The following is a 21,689-nucleotide window of genomic DNA, read 5'->3' on the forward strand; positions in this document are numbered from 1 at the left end:
AAGGAATTTTAAAATCTATACTTAACTCTTTATTGTATGTTTATTCTGCACCAGACACTACTCTCAGCATATCATGAGTTAGTCTATTTAATCCTCATTAAAAATAAAATGAGAGGACAAAGAGATTAAATAGCTTTCCACCCAGGGATAAATGCTAGAATCTGGATTATTTAACTTTGCACTCAGGCCTAAACCTAAAATCTGGGTAAAAACAAATCTCTGTTGTTTACTACTGACTGAGAAAGAAGGTAGTCTCATCACATTAGAGTGAGTGTGGAAAGAAACTAGTATTTAATAATATGCTTCAGGTGCTTTGTACATCTTGCATCCACTATATTTAATAAGAGTTTTCTGACAGATAATTCTATTGAAAGGAAAAGAAAATCATGTAGCAATTAAACAACTTGCTAAATTTTTATAATTATTTACCAATGGAATTTAAAACTGTCCAATTACAAAACTTTAGGCATTGCAATACACTGAATTTCAGTATTGCACTCTTGAGTCTTAAAAATAAAGTTCTTATGGATTCCTTAAGTCAACAAATTAACTTCTTCCAAACTAATATATTAAATAGCAAAATAAAGCCAGAGTTAAACTTCACTTACAAACTCAATTTTAATTAAAAAGTCACAAGTTATATAAACAAAAAAATTATTAAATTAAAGTTAACATTAACTTAATATGAAATAGCATCATATTACAAGTAAATCAATCATTATTTGTTTGATCTAATTGATTTTAGAATCTAGCACCAAATGTAGCCCATTTCCTTGGCAGTCAGTATATTAAAGTGGTAACATCATTGCAATATGTTCACTACAGTATGCTTTTGATGGTATCCATGAGTCTGATATATTTCAGATTGTTGTATAATATTTTAACTTTCCCAAAACATTTTTTATTTTGAATAATTTTAAAGTGCTTTTCCCAAAAGTTCATTTGACTTCAGTAAACTATCTTTATTATCAATTATTAGTCCATGAGATAATTAAATAAAATGTGAGTGCCTCCACTCTTTTATAATGGCAAAAAATACTTTAATATTTAAATTAATTAGATAAATACTTAAACAAATACAAGTTTTAATCCATAAAACTTTATTTCAATTGCAATTTAAATGAGTTAATATAAAATGGTCCATGTACATAATTATAATCATTGATGATCTTTCAAGTTAATACATATTGAGTGCTCCACAAAATTTCAATTTCTAGCCTATGTGCTTAAGATACGTCAACAAAGAAAAATATTACAAAATATTTGCTTATGAACTTTACACAAAATGAGGTTATGCATGTCATTGTATACATTATTAACACATGGCAAAGTAGAGGAGTCATATACATTTATCATTGTATTGAACGTTAATATCTGTTTTTATAGATTTGTACTTGGAAGCAAAGATAGTCTAATCTAAAAGTCATCTTCAACTATAAAAATTATATTGGTATGTAAATTTTGTTTATAAGGTTATAAATAGTGAAATTATTATGGTTACTAGACTACTGTTATTTTAATATATTTTGTAATGTTATATTTAAAATTATAATGGAAATACAAATTTAAATTTCAAACATATTATATAAAAATATTTGATCATGACCTCACAATACATTTGTAGAACAATAATAATTCAGAAAACCCACATTTGGTGAATGGACGATGATTCTAACATGTTCATATTGAATTTGAATTTTACATTACACTAACCACATATATGCTTTTCTTATTATTCGTAAGATATAACAATCATATCCAAAGATGTTAAACTTACATATAATTGAAAACATATACATTAAAATGAAAAAAATTAAAATGAAAATGCAATACTCAAATTGATGGTGATATCTCTTTCTCTTTCTGTCTCTCATTCATCTTTCTGTGTACTTAAATGTTCATATTATAATTTGGCAAATATATGAGACTGTATCAGTATTATTAGCAAAATATATTGATTTTAATATTTCTGGAAAGAAACGGTAATATTTGTTTCTTTGTTATTGACTTCTTAATTTAATTAATATAGATTTATCCTAAAGGGATATATATATATGTATATATATATATATATATATATATACACATATATATATACACACACATATATATATACTTATACATATATAAAACTCAAAATATTCATAGTATCTGAATATAATAACATGCATAGAGAATATTACAAATATGACTATATAAATATAAATGTTATTACAAATGTTTATCAGTGGCCAAATAAATTCTAAGACAAAGTACAATATAGCCATTAGCATAATTCTGCAGAAATATGTGTAATAATGACTTATCCACTTATTTATTGAATAATTTATATAAATTTATGACTCCTATATACTAGACTATATTAAATGTTGCTTATGCAGTACAGAGCAACATATATTTGGTTAACATTCTTCCTAAATTATATATGTCAGGAGGGAAATACTGAAATAAACATCAGATAAATAAACATAAATCAAAATATTCATGGGTATGCTATGCAAAGAATAATCAAAACTTGAAACTTATGAAAACTATAATCTAAATATTTCAAAAAGTCTATATTAATATGTTTTTAGAAGATAGCCTGTAAGGCAAGTTGAAATAGATATAATTGCAGGATATACCTTGCATCTTCTTATAGTATAGTACTATTATGTGAATACACACACACACACACACACACACACATATATATATATAATAACACACATTTGCACACACAAACATTATCTGGGAATCAATGCTGTCCCTTTGAAATATAATGTGAGTCCCAAATGTCAGCCACGTATGTAATTCAGAAATTCTAGTAGCCAATAAAAACATATCAAATTGAATTTAATATCTGTTTTTAAACCAGTCTACCCAACATATTACTATTTCAACACTGACCAGTAAAAGATAATTAAGGAATTTTTTACATTTTTTTTGTACTATATCCTCAAAATCTGTTATGTTACACTTTTACACTTATAGAACCTTTTAACTCGAAGAGGCCAGATTTTACAGACTCAATATTATGTGACTTGTTGCTATTATTTTGGACAATGTAGGCTATATTTAAATAAATATAATTTTTAAATGCTAAGGAAGCATAATTTGAAGGAGAGAGAATTAAATTGAGTTAGCTGTGAACTGGCAAATGTTGTATAGCGGGCCTATGAGAAAAAATTTATTTTTACCTAATCTGATAGTTCTAATATTTCTATTGCATATAATGTCACAAATTAAATGTATTTTAAAGCTACAAATTAATTTTGAAGTCATACAAAATGTGCATATTCAAAATAACATTAGTGCTTGAAATTTGTGCCATGTTTCGAAATCAGTTTAAAATTTATTTGAAAATTTATTTTAATAATTTTTCTCTAAAAGTAACTGTTTTAACTAAAATAGTTGTCAATTAAAATTTTCAGTTCCTTACGCACTTATAAATGTATGATTCCATTTAATTCTAATTCTTCTTTAGTCTCTGCAAAAATGAAAATATTATTATTTACTGTTTACCACCAAGATTACTTGACAGAAATATCAACATAAAGTGTTTCAATAGTATTTACATTTAATGAACAATCAATATGCCAGCATTGTTCTAAGTACTTTCTATACTATGTCATATTATTTTCATTATTCTCTTATAAGATAGGTGACATCAATAACTATAGAAAAATATAAAACAGAGCAATAGAAATTACTCTTGTTGTTTCTGTAATATGTAAGTAGAAACACCAAAAAGGCGAGTATTGTAGACAGGAGAGTTCTGGTTATGCTATACTTCTCTAATTTCGGAGCTTAAATTTAGGATATATGCCTAAAAATGCTTATGATATGAACCAAAATTTCACTGTAATTGTAGAATTCAAGGCTACCACTTTAGCATAGCTTGTAGCTAGATTGCCTGTTGTAAAATAATTGAATTGAATACTAACTATAAGGACACATGTGTTTAGCTTTTTACATATCAAAAAGCAGCAATTTACATTTAAAATTCAGAAATATTAACACAATTTTATTTATTTAGATATGTAGATATTAACATTATGCTAAATATAGTTTGGTTTCTTGAATGACAAATTTTATTCCTGCAGAAAATCATACAAAGTGGCAAAACAGCAAAGATATTAAAACTAAACAGAGAGGGAAATGACAGAGCTGTACTAGACTCTTGGCTCACTTCTTTCTAGACATGTGACCAAAGCAGATCAGTTAGTATCTATCCTATATTCTACTCACTAGTAAAATATGCATAGTAGTCTTGATCTCTTGAGATAGATGGGAGGATTAAATTAGACACTGTTATGCAAAACACTTAGCTAGGAGTGAAGCATATAGTTCTCATTTGTTAGATGTAATGACTTTTTGAAAATTATCATTATAAAAATAGAAAGTATGTTTTAGTCATTAATAAATGAACATGTTGCCTATAAAAGTATTGAGGTGAATTATTTCTTAATAATGTAACAATAATCTTAATCAACCCTGCTTTTCTATTCATTAGGTGTGAATTAGTAAGGTTGATTTCAGATAGGTCTGCCTGTGTAATCATTATTTTAGTCTGAGTTCATTTTTAGTTAATGTAGCCTGAAATGTTAATCTAGTGAGTATTTTATTTTAGTTACATTGCAAAGAATTCTGAATAGTTCCCAAATTTTCTTGGCAAATGGAGTGTGTCTCTGTAAGGTAACAAATTTAACATTTTGATAAAAAAGACGAAAAAGTATATAATCATAAAATTTTAAATTATTCTAAAAATTATAGGTGCCATATGATGTCTTTTGTTTTTCATTTATAAATGTAAATATTTAAACATTTATTTTAATATTATTTTTGTATTTATATTATATACAAGAGAAAACTAAGCTTAATCTCTGCATTTGAAAAATAAGTGAACCTCCTGTAAGTATATAAAAACATGGGCTTTGCAGTTTTGCATAAAACATATTAATGCATATCATTATTAATATTTTAAATAAAGCGATTAAGTTGAACACTTCCTTTTTCCCGAGACATTTTGTGCTAGGAACTTTCTGTACTGGTGCAGGTAGATAATCTTCAGAATAGCATAAAATCAATAAAATAACTGGAATTTGTTTAGCTAATACAGGGGTAATAAACTATTAATTAGAAAATGACACATTCTGTGGAGAAGTCTTACTCAAATTTGCATAAGTTGTGGATCAGCTCAAGAATATTTAAGCTTAATTACTCAATAGTTTACAGAATATTTGTCAGAACTAATGCCTTATTTACACACCACTGACTTTTCTTGTCAAGTCACAGGATTTAGTGATTTTGAAACACATGAAATGTCAAATTAAAATTTTATGTCAGAATAGGAAAAAAAAACACATCTAATTTATAGACATCTGTTTTTGTTTTAAACATCCTTTAAATTATTGAAAAAGAAGATAAAACCCAAATGGAATGTTTTGTGTCCTTTTTTATTTTTATTTTTTGTTTTTAAATATTTTCTTTATTTTATTATTATTATGTATTATTATACTTTAAGTTCTGGGGTACATGTGCAGAACATGTAGGTTTGTTACATAGGTATACATGTGCCACAGTGGTTTGCTGTATCCATCACCCCATCATCTACGTTAGGTATTTCTCCTAATGCTATCCCTCTCCCATCCCTCCATTCCCTGCTATCTCTTCCGTAGCTCCCCACCCCTTAACAAGTCCTGGTGTGTGATGTTCCCCTCCCTGTGTCCATGTGTTTTCATTGTTCAACACTCAATTCATGACTCTCTGACACAATTTTTCTTTTCACTACTAACTATTTTTGGTTATTTTGCAAGCAGAGTCTAAGCAGTAGTAGTGAAAGCTCTCATGAGTTACTAGCAGCAACCACAAAAAAAGATAAGCTTTCACCCATTTTGTTTTTGTATCATTTTAAGTCCAGCTTTAAGAAATATTTAAAGTTCAACTTTAAGAAATATTTTTGAACTATATTTCCACTTTTGTGAAGCAGTATGATTGACATATAGCCTTCCATGCTGTAATACAATGCAGTACTTCAGCTGAAACATCTTAAAATACCTGTTCTCAAAAATTGAAGTGGAAACTGGGAATGAAAAAAAAAATCAACTCTTGCTGAAAAAATTATACTTATCTATAGAGCCTATAATTTGTAAGAGTTTTGAGACAGTTTCTATTTTTACAAACAGGAAAATGTCCAAATAATGACATACTGTATTTTAAAACAAATTGGTAAATTTATATGAATTTAGTGAGTTATCTTTTTCACTTGTGATCATCTGGAAACAGTGAGGGTATAGGAGTATATATTTCCTGGATAGAATAACTCAATTTTTCTCTATGGATATGCTTTCATAGTGAAAACCAGATAAGTACTATAGATTAAAATACATCATATAACCTTGTTAGAAATATAACTGACTGACAGTCAGTGATTATGGTCAAAGACAATGAAATAACACGGGAGCCAGATGATGATATCTGGGATAAATACATGATATTTGGACCTAGAAACAGGAGTACTACTCTGGACCACAGGTATTGGAGTGCTTCAAATATATCAACACTGAAACACAAATATAAGTGTGATTTTATAGTATGTTAAATAAAAATACAAATAGATTTTTTTAAATAATTCTCTTAAGAAAGTTTGTTAAATATTTGTACCTAATCAATCAATGTTTTGGAGATGGGCTTTGGAGGAGAACTTTGCCTGTCAGGCCACAGGATTTAGTGATACTGAGAACACGAGAAGATCATGAGAGGAAAGAACTCGGGTCACCTACAGAGAGTGTCTAAGCAACTTGGATCAAAGATAAATAGTGCTTCATTTCTCCCCTCTATTGAATGGTGGTGTTATGGGAAGTGCTGAGTACAGTATAGTGTGATGAACAGGAACGATGAATAACATGTCGTATGACAAAGGGAAACAACCTGTCCTTACTTTCTGAAGAATTTGACCTTGTTAATCTCCAAACTAGGTTTGAAATGGTCCAGTAATGTCCCAGGCACTGTGGGATTCAGGCTTTGCTGTGACTCCAGCTGGCTCATAAGCAGTGGGTCTGGCTAAGAGAATAAAGAAAGCAGCTCCTTTGTTTCCCTGGTTGCAAAAAATCCCTGAGGAGGGACCAGATGGATCCTGTTAGAGGAAAGCAATTCAGTCTGTGAGTACAGCTACATTTATAGCGTGTGTGTGTGTGTGTGTGTGTGTGTGTGTGTGTGTGTGTAAATTTCATTTTCATTCTTGCTGTGGACCACACAAATGTTATGGGCAAAATTGTTTATTCCAAAATGGTTGTGATAGACCCTGTGAAAATGGCCCAGATACAAAGAGCTGGGAGTGATGATTGATTTCATAGGCTATGTGAAAGAGAAGCATCTAGAATGGCTGTATTCACAATATAGAATACGTAGAGAATACTGGGAAAATAGCAGGAATTAAGTAAATAAAAGCTTTTACTTATTAATTTTGACATATATTACACATCAAAGAAGTTTAATATTACATGTTAAGTATACTCAGTAATTCTGAAGTTGCTGAGTTAGATTATAGATGATATTTAAATATGAGGAACTACTTGTGATTTCCTTGCAATCGAGTGTAGATATCAAAGCCCTGGGAAATTAAAAAGGAAAGAAAAATGTAAAGAAATGTTCAATGAGGAAAGACAAATTTTTTTTTTTTTTTTTTTTTTTTTTTTTTTTTTCAAAAATGAGGAAGGCGGCTAGACAAGGTGGCCCAAGCCTGTAATCTCAGCACTTTGGGAGGCCAAGGTGGGCAGATCACGAGGTCAGGAGTTTGAGATCAGCCTGGCTAACATGGTAAAATCCTGTCTATACTTAAAATACAAAAAAATTAGCCATGTATGGTGGCATACAGCTGTAGTCCCAGCTACTCAGAAGACTGAAGCCAGAGAATTGCTTGAACCTGGGAGGCAGAGGTTGCAGTGAGCCGAGACTGCTTCATTCCACTACAACCTAGGTGACAGAGTGAGAATCCTTCTCAGTAAATAAATAAATAAATAAGAATGAAGAAGGGATAAATAATATCAAATACTATTGAATGGTGAATTAAAATGAAGATGGAGAAATGACCACTGGATTGGCAATATAAAGATTACTGATGACAATAATAAAATAATTTCAGTGGAATTGTGGAGATGATGTCTTAATCATAATTGTTTGGGGAAAAAATGAGTGGTCAGGAAGTAGGAATAGGGAATTTAGTTACCATATCTTTAATTTACAGTCTTGAAAGCTGGAATTTGAATGTCTCATCTGACTAGCAGAAACAACGATTACTTAACACCAATACATCTGTCACATTAATCAAATGGTGATGTTTGTCTCTTGTCATGTTAATTTTTCTCTTGAAACTGTGTATTTATAGAGAGCACTTACAGTAATGCCAGCTTTAAAAATAATGAATGCGCCGGGCGCGGTGGCTCAAGCCTGTAATCCCAGCACTTTGGGAGGCCGAGGCGGGTGGATCACGAGGTCGAGAGATCGAGACCATCCTGGTCAACATGGTGAAACCCTGTCTCTACTAAAAATAAAAAACATTAGCTGGGCATGGTAGCTCGTGCCTGTAATCCCAGCTACTCAGGAGGCTGAGGCAGGAGAATTGCCTGAACCCAGGAGGCGGAGGTTGTGGTGAGCCGAGATCGCGCCATTGCACTCCAGCCTGGGTATCCAGCGAAACTCCATCTCAAAAAAAAAAAAAAAAATAATAATAATGAATGCATAGGCAAGAAGCTGGATCTGTCTCTAAATTCAGAACCAGAAACTATACTGTTTTATCTGCAATTATCTGGAAATTTTAAATTTGGTTTTACTTTCAATAGTGTTATATAAAGCAATTACACTTTTTTTTTCTTTTTTTCTTTTCTTTTTTTTTTTTTTTTTTGCTACCAGGCATTAATATTTTTAACATTGTCTAAATCTACTTTCCAAATTTAATGATTCCAATAGGACATTAGTGATAATATCTGCTGCTCTACATAGGTTTTACAAAGAACAAACGTAACTTGATAATAAACAGAAAGAGACTGAGTCACCAAATCAAAGACTGATTATTGGATGTGGAAAACTATGACAATCAGAAAAACTGAGTAGAGAAAATACTACAAACAAATATTAACTACACAATGTCATTTATAAAAATTGTAATGATTTTTGGAAACTCTCTGACGCCTAAGGATAATATTTTCAATTTGAGACACTAGAATCATTTGGGTATACTTACTAAAATCCTACTCCTAGAAATATTAAAGTGATAGAAATAAGCAGCAAACAAGGTAAGGAATGGATTAAAACTAAGTTAAAAAGGCAGAGATATAGATATTCGGATTACAAGATTGAAAAGTTTTAAAATGTGGCTAGTTGTGAAGAAAGAATCAGAGAGGGGCCGGCGCTGTGGCTCACACCTACAATCCCAGCACTTTGGGAGGCCAAAGCAGGTGGATCACGAGGTCAAGAGATTGAGACCATCCTGGTCAACATGGTGAAACACTGTCTCTACTAAAAATCCAAAAATTTAGCTGGGCATGGTGACACATGCCTGTAGTCCCATCTACTCGGGAGGCAGAGGCAGGAGAATTGCTTGAACCCAGGAGGCGGAGGTTGCAGTGAGCCGAGATCGCACCACTGCACTCCAGCCTGGCAACAAGAGGGAAACTCCGTTTCAAAAAAAGAAAGAAAGAAAGAAACAAGAAACACAGAGAGTGAACAAAATGCTAAGGCATTTTGAACACTATTTTTTATATATATATATATATATATATATATATATATATGTATATATATATATATGTAGAGAGAGAGAGAGAGAGAGAGAGAGAGCAAATATATGTGTGTGGGTGCATATATATATATGCACCCACACACATATATTTACTACAGTGTGAAATACCGAGTATCTTATTTTTTACCATAAATAGTATGAAACTAAGAATCAATAATAGACAGAATTTTAGAAAATTTACAAATCTGTGGAAGTTATACAATATGTACCTAAGCAACTAATGAGTCAAAATGTAAGGATAAAAGAAAAATTTGAAATATCTTAGACAAACAAAAATAGAAACACCATGTACCAAAAGTTATGGAATGTAGCAGAAGCTGTTCTAAGAAGGATTTTATGGCAATAAATGACTGCATCAAAAAAGAAGAAAGATCTTGAACAAATGAGATAATGTTATACCACAGGAATTACAAATAGAAAAACTGTGCCCATAGTTAGTAGAAGGAAAGATTATAGCAGAAATAAATGAAATATATGAAATAATGGAGATTGGGAATATGATACAAAAGATCAGGGACACTAAGCCTTTTTTAAAAGATTAAGAAAATGACAAATTTTATATAGACTGAGAAAACAATCTTAGACTCAAAATCAGACATGAAAGAGTAGAGATTGCAACCAATACCACAGAAGTGCACAGGATCACCAGCGACTATGGTGGGCAATTATATTCCAATAAATTGGATAACCTAGAAGGAATTTAAATTTCTAGACACATACAACCTGCTAAGAATAAATCATGAAGAAATAGAAAAGCTGAAAAGATCAATTATTAGTAAAGAGATTAGTAAAAAATGTCTCCCACCCAAAAAGTAAAACAAGAAAAAAAAAAAAAAAAGAAATCCCAGAAACTGATAACTGTGCCACTAATGAATACTATGAATCACTGGACGATCTAATACCAATATTTCTCAAACTTCCAAAACTTTAAAAGGAGGTAACATTAATTTTATGTCTGGTTGGTTTTTATTGTGTTTTGTTTTATAGGCCCAAGGAACTTCTAATGGGAACACTTTCAAACTCATTTTACAAGGCTAGCATTACTCTGCTACTAAAGCCAGACAAGCACACTACAAGAAAAGAGCATTACAGGTCAATATGCCTGATTAACATAGATGCAAAAATTCTTAATAAAATACTGGCTAACCTAATGTATTTACATGTTAAAAGGATCACTCACCATAGTCAAGTGGGATTTGTCCCTGTAATGCAAGGATGGTTCTATATATAATTCTGTAAATGTTATATTCCACATTAACTGAATGGACAAACAACAAATGATCATTTCAGTACAAGCAAAAAAGGCATTTGACAAAATTTTATATCCTTTCATGAAAAATGCTCTCAATAAGTTAGATGTAAAAGTAAGTTACCTCAACACAATAAAGGTTGTCTATGACAAGCCCATAGCTAATATCACACTTGACAGTGAGAAATTGGAAACTTTTTCTCTAAGATCTGGAATAAGACAAGAATATCTATCCCCTTTTATTTAACATAGTACTGGAATCCTAGTCACAGCAAGGCAGGAGTAATAAAAAGCATCCAAACCAGAAGAAAAGTTAAGTTGTCACTGTTGGCAGGTGGTCTTATCTTATATAGAGAACATCATATAAAAGCTACTAAAACACTGGTAGAGCTGATCAACAATTTCAATAAAGTTGCAGGATATAAAAAATCAGTAACATTTCTATACATTAACAATGAAGCCTTTGAAAAAGAAATAAAATAAACATTCCCATTCATAATAGCTCTAAAACTAAAAAGCTGTTCTAAGAAGGAGTTTATCACAATAAATGACTTCATCAAAAAAGAAGATAAATAAATGTGATAAATGAGTTTATCACAATAAATGACTTCATTAAAAAATAAGATAAATAAATGACCTGATGACCTTTTATGTGGCATAAATAAATTTATCCCAAATAGAAAATTTAGGAATAAATTTAACTATATAGTTGAAAGATCTGTATACTAAAAACTATAGAACATTGTTAAAAGACATGGAAGACACAAATAAATGGATATGACTTATATTTGTGATTTTGAATAATTTGCACTGTTAAAATGTCTAAACTATGCAAAGTAATCTACAGACTCAATGCAATTATTATCAAAATTCCAATGGCATTTTTCACAGAAATAAAAAAAGCAATTCTGAAAGTTATATGGAATCAAAAAAGACCTTGAATAACCAAAGCAATCCTGAACAAAAAGATCAAAGATGGTGGCATCACAGTATCTCATCAAAATCTACTAAAAGCTATAGCTATCAAAATAACATGATACTGGCATAAAAACAGCTTTTCTACCTTCTTACTCCTTGGCTTCATTACTAGGTATTTCAAAATTTTAGTGACTATTCTAAATGGGATTATGTTCTTGATTTAACTGTCAGCTTTAATGTTACTGATATATAGAAATGCTACTAATTTGTACATTGATTTTGTATCTTGACCTATTACTGAAGTTATTTATCATGTCTGGAAATGTTTCATTGGAGATTTTAGGGTTTTCAAAGTGTAGAGTCATATTGTTTGTGAAGAGAGACAGCTTGACTTCTTCTTTTCTTATTGGATGCCTTTTATTTCCTTCTCTTTCTTGCCTGACTGTGTGCCTTGTGGATGGTCCTCTTGTATAGTATCTAGGTAGTTGCATTAGTCTATTCTCATGCTGCTATAAAGAACTACCTGAGACTGGGTAGTTTATAAAGAAAACAGGGTTAATTGACTCCCAGTTCCACAGGCTTAACAGGAAGCACAACTGAGAAATCTCAGGAAACCTACAATTATGGCTGCAGGTGTGCAGGTGAAGGGGAAGCCGACCTTCTTCACATCATGGCAGGAAAGAGAGAGTGTAAAGCAAGAAGTACAATATGTCTTTATACCATTTGATCTCATGAGAATTCACTCCCTATCATGTGGATAGCAAGAAATTAATTTGCCCCCATGATCCAATCTCTTCTCACCAGACTCCTCCTCTAATTTGACATGAGATATGGGCAGGGACACAAATCTACACCATATTATTCTGTCCCTGGACCCTATCAAGTTTCATGTCTTTCTCACATTGGAAAACACAATTATCCCTCCTCAATAGTGTCCTAGTCTTATATAATTTCAGCATTAACTCAAAAGTCCACAGTCCAAAGTCTCATCTGAGATAGTAAGTCCCTTTCACGTATGAGCCTTTAAAAATTAAAAACAAGTTAATTACTTCCAACATACAATAGAGGTACAGGCATTGGGTAAATGCTCCCACTCCAAATGGAAGAAATTGGCCAAAAAAAGGAACTACAGGCCCCATGCAAGTCTGAAACTCAGCAGGGTAGTCATTAAATATTAATGCTCCAAAATAATCTCCTTAGACTCCATGGCTCACATTCAGAGCACGCTGATGCAAAGAGTGGTCTCTTAAGGGCTTGAACAGCTTTGTTCCTGTGACTCAACAGGGTACACCTCCTGTGCCTGCTCTCATAGGCTGCTGTTGAATGATTGAGGCTATTCTGGTGCATGGTGCAAGCTGTAGGTTGAGCTACCATTCTAGGGTCTGGAGGTTGGTGGCCCTTTCTCATAGCTCCATTAGGCAGTGCCCCAATAGGGACTACGTGTGGGGACTTCAACTCTACATTTTCTCTCTGCACTGTTCTAGTACAAGTTTCCCATGAGGGTTCCACCTGCACAGCAGATTTATGTCTGGACATCGAAACATTTTTACACATCTGAAATCTAGGTGGGAGTTCTCAAGCCTCAACTCTTGCCTTCTGCAGATGTGCACATTCTATACCACGTGGAAGTTGCTAAGGCCTAGGACTTGCACCCTCTAAATCCAAGCCCTGAGTTATATTTTGGTCCCTTTTAGTTCCAGCTGGAGCTAAAGCAGCTGGAATGCAGGATGTCAAGTCCTAAGACTGCATAAAGCAATGGGGTCCTGGGCCTGGCCCATGAAACCACTTTCTTCTTCCTAGGCCCCTGAGCCTATGATGGGGAGTACTGCCTCAAAGATCTCTCACATGCCCTGAAGACATTTTCGTAATTGTCTTAGTTATTAATATTCTGCTGCTTGTTGCTCTTACATATTTCTGCAGACAGCTTGAATCCCTCCCCAGAGTTTTTTTTTTTTTTTTTTTTTTTTTTTTCTCTCTCTCTCTCTATGTGGCCATGCTGCATGTTTTCCAAACCTTTAGGCTCTAATTCTCTTTTAAAGATAAGTTCCAATTTCAAACAATCTTTGTGAATATATATAATGATCACTTTTAAAAGCACCCAGGTCACAACTTAAATGCTTTTCTGCTTAGAAATTTTTTCTGCCAGATATTCTAAATCATCTCTCTCAAGTGCAAAGTGCCACAGATCTCTAGGGCAGGAGAAGAATATTGTGAATCTGTTCGCTAAAGCATAGCAAGTGTGACCCTTACTCCAGTTCCCAGTAAATTTCTTATCTCCATCTAAGACCACCTCAGCCTGGATTTCATTGTTCATATCATTTTCAGCATTTTGGTCACAACCATTAAAGAAGCCTCTAGGAAATCTTACATTTTCCTACATCTTTCTTTCTTTTTCCGAGCTGTTCAAACTGGTTCAACTCTGCCCATTACACAGTTCCAAAGTCACTTCCATATTTTCATGTCTCTTTATAGGAGTGCCCCACATCCAGTACCAATTTTCTGTATTAGTTCATTATTTTACTGCTATAACAAACTACCGGAGACTGGGTAATTTATGAAGAAAGGAGATTTAATAAACTCACAGGTCTGTATGCTTAACAGGAAGCATGGCTGGGAGGCCTCAAGAAGTTTACATTCATGAAAGAAAGTGAAGGGGGAGCAAGAACTTTCTTCACATGGTGGCAGGAGAGAGAGAGAGCAAAGTGGAAGTCCCACGTACTTTTAAACAATCAGACGTGGTGAGTACTGACTCACTATCAGTGAGACCAGCAAGGGGAAAGTCCGACCCCTGATCCAATCACTTCCCACTAGGGCCCTCTTCTAATTCAGCATGAGATTTGGGCAGGGACACAAATTCAAACTACAACACCAGTGTTCTCTATATTTCTTGAATGTGCATGTCAAACTCTCTTGTGAGATTAGAGAAATTTTCATGGAGTATATTCTTGAATATATTTTCCAACTTACTCTCTTTCCTTCTCTTTCATGAATGCCAGTGCATCTTAAGTTTGGTCTCTATACAATTTCATATTTCTCAGAAGTTTTGTTCATTTTTAAAAGCTCTTTATTCTTGTTTGACTTTGTTAATTTGAAGAATTGGTTTTTAAGCTCTGAGTTTCTTTCCTCATCTTGGGCTATTCTGCTGCTAATACTTCTGATTGTATAAATTTAATATAACATTTTATTCAATTTTCCTGTTTCAGAAGTTAAGTTTTTTTTGTTTTGTTTTGTTTTTCTTAAAATTGATATTTTGTCTTTCAGCTCTTGAATAATTTGATTGAATTCCTTGGGTTCCTTGGATTAGGTTTTAACTTTTTCCTGAATAACAACGGGCTTTCTTGTCATGCAGATTCTGAATTCTATGTATATCATTTCAGTCCTTTCAGTTTAGTTAAGGGCCATTTCTGGGGGACTAGTTGATTCATTTAGAGATAAAGGACACATTAGATTTTTGAATTGCCAGAATGCCTGTGCTAATTCTTTCTCCTCCGTTGGGCTGGTGTTCCTTTAACTTTGGTGTAAGTTGATTATATTCAGCTGATTTTGTTTCCGAAAGATTTCAGAGGGTCAAGGCTTTGTATACAATCTTTATTTGAGGATGAATTCATGCGCTTGGTTTTATAGTGGATGTATGTCAACAGAATAATTATTGGTGTTGTAATTTGGACTATGATCCAGTGGATAACACTTAAGACTGACGACCATTAGATAGTCTCTTATTCAACTGTGTGGCTCTGCTGTATTTTCTTGCATTTGGAGGCATGCTCTGAGGTGGTAGAGGAGGAGATTACTCCCTAATCAGAGCCTTGGGGATACCCCTTCGATCACTGGTACCACACTTGCATTTACTTCATAAGGTGTTCTGGGCCTTGGGGCTCCTTTGGACTGGTTCTGCTGAGGAAGGTATATGCCACTTACACATCACTCCATGAACCATGTGTCTTTCCCTTTCAACGCTCTGAGAGCAGGAGCTCCTTCTCTCCTCCAGGGCTAGCCGCAGCTTTCAGCTTGGCACTCCCAAGCATGTCACAGCTCCGGGATACCAGAACTGTCTTCAGTTTGGGGTTCTGGCTGCACCTGGGAATCCAAAGTGCTCCCACGTCACCAGGAAAGTACTTAGGTGGAGTAAAGCACTGAGGCTGGGTAATGGAGCCTGCACTGTCCACATGTTTTGCAGGACAGCTAGGTAAGGACGCTAAAAGGGCCTTTTGGGCAGGAGGGCCTGCAGAACAGATGTTTCCCAACTCTACAGGGAAGACAGCCTTGTTCTATACTGGTTTGCTTTCAGCTGGAGCTTCATCCTTTCTTAGAGAGCTGGTGATTGCTAGGTGATGGGTGCCTATGCGTGACCTCCACCAGAGCAAGTACACCTGCCCTGCCACTTTGTGTACAAAAACTCCTGGGTTCCACACTGGGTGAAGCCCTGTCTCTGTCTACTCTGGAGGCAGAACTCCTTGTGAGATTACATGAACCTGGGGGCTGTGGAGTCCCATATAGCTAGGATCCCAGTGTTCTGTGGTGAGACTGTGACGTCGCTCAGTGCCCTTACTAATCTCTTCCCCAGAAATTATTCAAAGCAGGGAACTAGCCTTAGCATTTGATACCTATACAGGGTTCCTAGCCTCCTCCCTCCTCCGCCATGGCATCAGTGTTACCTGTCTATCCACTCTTTGTGTTTCCTTTCCAAATATCTGATCACAATAGGTCAGTTTACTCAATAACTTGGTCTCTATCAGTAGAAGCATGCTTCCCAGCTGTGTCTAGCTAATTATCTTGTTTCTCCCTTCTCCAGACATTTTTTAAGAAAAGAAAAATGTCTCAGTAAATTCAGTAAAAACATTTTTACTGTTACCTTTTCATACAACTATATATGTTGATTCTTCAAATCATCATCTTAACACTTTGCAAGTAAGTAAAACTTTTTTTCTTTTAATGTATTAGGAAGTTATTAGTTAACTAATAATTACCTGAGTAATTTCTCTTTTAAAATCAGAAAGATTTTAAACATTAAAAATATAATATAAATAATTTGGGAAATGCAATTAAAACTTAAAAGGAAGTTAAAAATTTATTTCTTGAAGATTTGTAGAGCAAGCATATTACTAAAGAGTTGCTACTTAAACAGAAAATTTTGATCTTGACAACAGTTTAGCTACTTACAAACATAAATTATATATACATTTATATATAATTTATATATATATATATAATTCTATTGAACATGTTATTCAATAGAATTACTTCATATTTTGTAAAAGAATAAAAATACTTTTAAAAGCTCGAGCAATTTCCATCATTAGGTATTTTATATTTTATTTTATTTTCCCAATGGATGCATGTGGTGTTTATTGTCACTGTCATTTTGAAAATAAGGAAATAGAGGAGATAATATGATATGTGTGATATCATAGAAATACTATGTGCGAGAACAGATTTTCATACCTAACTGACGTCTTCAAAGACTCTATGTACTCGAAATTCCATCTGCTTCTTAATTATGGTGTTTAGATTTTAATTGTGAATTAAATCTTGGATATTCAATAAGCAGAAAAGATTCTGAACAAAGAAACTCAGTTTTCTTCCATATTAATCTTCAATTTCCTGAGTTTTATGAAAATTAAATAATGTAGAGTTTATTGATAACATAGTAATCGGCAGAGTATCAATCTTAAGTACTTAATATTTTATTATGCTGCATTCATGCTATGTTAAAAAAGGAAGTATTATAAATACTATTTTATTAAAATATTTCTTGGTTTCTGGGGAAATATGAAAACTTCAATAGGTTGTAAGTCTTAATTCCTTTACAGTGTGTTTGAGTTTTTAAAATAATAGAAAGTCATGTAAATGTACACCTGCTTAATAGACTGAAGGTTAAAACTAGCATACTAAACTTGGATTTAAGAAATATGCTAACAAAATGTGAGATTCTCTTCTGTGTTTCATAATCTTTCTCTGGAGACAATCCTAAAAGAGATGCACCAAATATTTCAAGAAATTGTGAGAATTTGAGTTTGGATGTTAGATTTTCACACTTTTATTAGTTTTACTCATGAGGTCCTATTATACATAGTTTCTGTGCTTCCCAGGCCTTCGGCAGTATCTTCATCACAATCCAAATACATTGATCATTAAATGTTGAAATATTTGAAATCTTTATTTTGATACACCATACAAATTAATTATATAATCTTTCCTAAATTATCCAGAATGATCATTGAAGCTCTAAATTTTCCTTGGTAGAATCTGGTCAAGTTTTTGATTATTTAGTTCGTTTGGCACTACATCCCTAAGATTTATTGAAACCCTAGTAACTGCTAATATTCAAATGAAAAGAACACAAAGAATACAAATAATTAGGCACTGATATTCTTGTCCCTACCCCTCACCTTATCTATACCATCCCTGAACAATGAAACAAAGCAAATTAAGAAGTGAATACCAAGGTTAAAAAAGAAAAAAAAAGATAAATAAATAATGGCTTCATAAAGCCCTAGCAAAAGTTTTCAGTTTTGGCTGATCTCAGAAATAGTTAATAAAATTCTTCTCTGTTGATCCAACTCCAGATAGGCATCCCTTTTCTCCATACTTCAACTTCTTCCCTTCCTCTCTGTGCTCTCCTCTTGTCTGTAGCATCTGGACCAGCCCCTTTTCTCTTTCATGCACTGGCTTGTTCTAAACATACCCCATTCCTTGGATGTTAAAGTAATATCTTACAGTGTAGTTAAAAATAATGACCAAATATTCTGTTTTTTTTTTTCTTTTTAATTAAAATCTTGTTTACTATCACATTTGCATAAACTAGTTGTAGTAAGGAAAGGCTGAAAGTTCACTGAAGGATTTACGGTTGCTTTATCAACTCTGACTTTGGATGCTCTAATCTCCATCAATTAGTTTATATCCTTATAGGTCCTGGTGGTGTGATGATGTGAAAACTTGGTTAGACAAAAGCAGAAATAATTGATTTTCCAAATGCTGTTCGGTATGTGATCAAAATTTGACCATGGATGGATATGAGATGAGTCCAAGAATAAGACAATTCATTTTAGCAGCTATGTCTGATGTCATTCTCTCAAACTGAATAATCCAAAATTCAGTTTGTTAAACAGTCTAATTGCTGGTTTTCTAACCATATCAAGCTACATAATCTGTTATGCCATTCAAAACGGTCAATGAACAAATGAACTCTGGCAGTAGTCAAGGAAACTTTGCACTTCAAGCGACATTTTCTGAATTCCACTGACCTTAACTTGGCCAATGGCCAAAACCATATATCCTGGCATCTTCCAAGATGAAGATAGAATTTATCAGTTCATTTGTACATTAATTCTATCCTATGACATCAACCACCTCATCACCGATCAATGCTTTTTAAATGAAATTGCTTGTGATCACTTCCTCTTATGCATCTATTGCAATGTTTATAGAACAAAACACTAGTGGAAAACTGGCAAATATTAATTATTTTGTATAGTGAAATGCAGTGTGGGTAAATAAGACAAATTATTCTTAGCAATTACACTAGTATTATGCTACATATTAGTTACATTATTAAAATAAAATTACTATGAAAGAAGTCATTCAGGATTACAATGTTATGTTGTAGGGCTTCCTAACAAAAGCAGTCATTACCCATATATTAAATGTTGTCTTAGACTATGGTATAGGTCAAGGGTCAAGTTTTAGTTAATTCTAAAATTTCGGTGACTTGCGGACACAGCCATATGAATTTTTTTTTTTTTTTTTTTTTTTTTTTTTTTTTTAAGAGGCCGTCTTGCTCTGTCACCCAGTCTGGAGTGCAGTGACAGGATCTTGATTCACTCCAACCTCCACCTACTGGGTTCAAGTGATTCTCTTGCCTCAGCCTCCCAGGTAGCTGGGACTACAGGCATCTGCCAACACGCCTGGCTAATTTTTTGTATTTTTAATAGAGATGGTGTTTCACCATATTGGCCAGGCTGGTCTCGAACTCCTGATCTTGTGATCCACCTGTCTTAGCCGCCCAAAGTGCTGGGATTACAGATGTGAACCACCATGCCTGGCTTATATGATCTTTTATACTACATTATTGTACTGACTAGATTTCATCATGAGCCTTGTATTTAAGTCATACTGTCTCCCAGGTAAATCCTTATAAGTTTAATGGGCTTCCAATTGCAGGCAACTGCTAAACATTTTGTTACCATAGAGTGTTTATTTCATAGTTACAAATAGAACATATAGTTTATCTCCACTAATGTTGAATTTCCCAGGACAATATAATTTGGGCTGTAGTCATCTAAAATTTACTTTCACTATGGCAGAAAGCTTCTTGAGGGAATCCTTGGTTGACATTGGAACTATTAGACACAAGTACATGGGTTATTATGTTGCCTCTAAACTGATGTTAGTTTCTAAATTCCAAGTATTCTTTTTTTAAACTCAGCACCTCAGCAGTTACCTTTTCTAATATATATGTATATAGGAAGCTACATATATATATATATATATATATATATATATATATATATGTATGTATATATATATAACTAAGACCCGCAATACTCTGATGAGTTGGATCACAGCAGATACTTTCATACAACAGATAATTTGGTCTTACAGCAATTTTGTATTCCTCTGTAATAGAAGCAGTTACTACAAAATCTCAATAACAAGTTGTCAAACGTTTTTTAAATGACATATACTTTGAAGTGACTACAACAAACTTGTCCAAAATCCAAGTGTTTTTCCCTGGATAAGAGTAAGAGGTTTTTGTCTGACAAAAGCTACAGACATTTCCAAATTTTTCAGACACTTCCAAAATTATTTCAGCATGTGAAGTGTTAATGTTGGTTTGTGTATTTTTGCAGCTCTGAGAAAGCTTGCTTTTAGAAAAAAAAAAGATAATCAAATTTGACTGTTTTCCTTTTAACTTTGTGAATAGGTGCTAGTAATGTGGCATGAAAAACTAAACAATCCAATCAATCAGTGCACCTCTTGATTGATTTGGGAGCTGACCTAGAGTGTAACTTGACCTTGGTTTTCTGAGTAATGTCTTTATGACCTTTGTTCAAGTGATGACAAGAAACTTAATCATTTTTTTTTTTTCTGAGCTTTACCATATCTGGATTAATTAGCTTTACTCTGGTGATCTAGAGTTGATAGGTATTTGTAATTATGACTTGGCTTGGTCTTTAGATTGAGGTATCAACACTATGTAACACAACAGTACTTGCATACTGAATCAAATCTATATCTATTTTCACTAGGTTGTGGTAATTAACAGGACACATTAAATATTCTTATAGGACACATGAATGCATGTTGGAGCTTATCCCGAGTAAATACAAATTGGTTTTATCTCTCTTCTAGCTAAAGGTAAACAGAAGGCAAGAACCAAACTAATAAAGGTATGAAAATCTTACTCATTTTGTGGCATGTGTTGAATTTCTACCATATAGAATACAGCTGAGGCTTTTGGTGGCACCACTGCACCAGACGACTTTCAGAATTAGTCCATTTTCTAACATGCATACTGAATTATTAAACAAGTGATTTTAGGGTTCTAATACACTTATACATAAAAGACCTTTTGTTAATTCAAATATCTGTATTCCTTAGAAATCCTATATTGTTTTATATTAAGCACTTGCATATGTTCAGATGATTCTATATTATTCACTATGTATTGCCCAAATAAAACAGGCAAAGAACAGATTTGTAAAATTTTCCTTTTCCTGTATTTTGAGTAAGTGAAAACTC

The sequence above is a fragment of the Saimiri boliviensis genome, chromosome 3 (assembly GCF_048565385.1).
Source record: "Saimiri boliviensis isolate mSaiBol1 chromosome 3, mSaiBol1.pri, whole genome shotgun sequence".
NCBI lineage: Eukaryota > Metazoa > Chordata > Mammalia > Primates > Cebidae > Saimiri > Saimiri boliviensis.